The following is a 2,346-nucleotide window of genomic DNA, read 5'->3' as shown; positions in this document are numbered from 1 at the left end:
ATTGCGCTCTTCCCAGGTGAGGCAGATCAGTCGCCGGCTTCTGGACAGCTGCTCACTGTGGCTGCTGGCCGCTCACGCTGGCTGTTGGCCTCTCACGTTGGCAGCTGGCTACACATGGTAGCCCATGGCAACCCACTGCCACAGGGGCTGCAGCCTACGCCGTCGCCAGCAACTCACGGCAGCCTAGCTCCAGGTCGAGCTGTTGTTCAGCGTCTTAGCTGTGGAGGGCAGTGTAACTAGCCCTCATATGTGGGATCCGAACCGGGGCTCTCTGGCATCCCAAGCCAGTTCTTAACCATCGTGCCATTCAGCCGGCCCATCCTATATAATCTTTAGACTACTAAAGCTATAAAATGTTCTTCCCCTAGATAGAATTATAGATAGATACATACATTTATAAATCAACAAATTTATACGCACACACGTGTATGTGTGTGTGTGTGTGTGTGTGTGTGTGTGTGTGTACAAGCACATTTGGGAAACGCTAAATATTCTCTTTGTGATCTGCAATGGAAATAAGTATTAAAAGGCTCTGAGAAACCTAATGTGAAGAAGTATGCATAAATTTAACTTTTCAAAACTTATTTCTGTAGCGTTTCATCAAAGCCTTTTTAGGTGCATATGCAAATATAATAATAATGGCTTATGCTATAATGTTCAGTCTTCTAAGCTTTCCAAATATATTATGTCAGATGCATCTCACAACTACACCATGAAGCAGGTAATATTTTATGACCATTTTATAGATAAAGAACTGAGGTCCCAAAAGATTAAGTAACTAATGGAGTTGAGATTCAAGACCAAGCATTTTGGGTCTAAAAAAGAAAGATCCAAGTTCGGGCCCTGGCTTCACTATTTTCCAGTTATGTGATGTTGGATAAGCCACAATCTAAGTCCTATTTTACTTATCTGGGAATTATATTCACTATGTCACTTGATTTATTCAACACTTCTTGCATGTACTTGAAAATTCTCCCTACACTCTAAAGTAGGAATTGACAAATTTTTTTCTTTAAAGGACTGGGTAGTAAATATTTTAGACATTGTGGGCCATGTTGGTTCCATGTATATTGTGTATCTTCCTCCTTACCCACTTCTTCCTCCCTTCCTTCCTTCCTTCCTTCCTTCCTTCCTTCCTTCCTTCCTTCCTTCCTTCCTTCCTTCCTTTTCACTAACAGTAAAACCACATTCTTAGCTCAAGAACCATAAATAAAAGACTCTGAATTTCATCTGTAGGTCTAGTTTTCTTACCCTTGCTCTAAAGTATTATACACAGTAAATTAAGATCAGTTAAGAAAAGAATAGCCAATTCATTTTTTCAAAATTTTGGAAGATGTTTCCTTACCTCTTTGCAATTCACTTTATTCCATCAGCCATCAAAGAAAATGCATACAGGCATAATTTTTTTTCTGAAAAGCTAAAAGTTTCTGCCATAGATAATTAAGGGAGCTCTCCTGGAATGCTTTCTGATTGTATGTATCCTGTTCTTTAAGGATGAAATGTTGTAAGAATACATGGGCATCAGATATGGATAATCCTCTAGAAATGAAATGTAACCAGTAGGTGATATCCTTGTAATATTTAGATGTGGGTGGGAAAGAGTGTGCTGGTGTTCAGGAAACAAGTCAGGGTTTAGAATGCCATCCTTGGGATAGGGCAAGATACAGAGGGCTATCAGGAAAGTAGGGGTACTGTGGGAATACCCTAAGCCAGAGTTCTGCAGGGAAGGACCAATCTCCTCTTCTGCATTTGCTTCTTATATCTGAGGCCATTCTTGCCCGATTTAGCCAGATAATTTAGTTCCCTGTACGCTGTTTCAAAATAATGGGTCCCACAGCAACCCCTCTCCTGGGTATATATACAAAAAATCTGAAAACATTTATCCGTAAAGATATATGTGCTATGATGTTCATCGCAGCTTTATTTACAGTGGCTAAGACATGGAAGCAACCAAAGTGTCCTTCGATAGATGATTAGATAAAGAAGATGTGGTGCATACCTGGCCTGACAATTGGGTTCGTGAACTCACCTAGAAAAAGAAAAAGTGCCACATACCTCATTGCTGAATATCACCACAATCACCTTTGATGTACTCCCCTTGGGAAGCTGTGCACTGACGCCAGTGCCTAGTCCACCCTTCAAAGCAATTTTGGAACTCTTTCTGGAATGGCCATCAGAGCTGTCATCATATTACCCTTAATGTCCTGAATGTCATCAAAATGTCTTCCTTTCAATATTTCCTTTAACTTTGGGTAAAGAAAGACGTCATTTGGGGCCAGATCAGGTGAGTAGGGAGGGTGGTTCAATAGTTATTTGTTTACTGGCTAAAAACTCCCTCACAGACAG

The sequence above is a fragment of the Hipposideros armiger genome, unplaced genomic scaffold (assembly GCF_001890085.2).
Source record: "Hipposideros armiger isolate ML-2016 unplaced genomic scaffold, ASM189008v1 scaffold_253, whole genome shotgun sequence".
In the NCBI taxonomy this organism is placed as follows: Eukaryota; Metazoa; Chordata; class Mammalia; order Chiroptera; family Hipposideridae; genus Hipposideros; species Hipposideros armiger.
The sequence above is the reverse complement of the archived record's forward strand: the minus strand, read 5'-3'. Positions refer to the sequence as shown.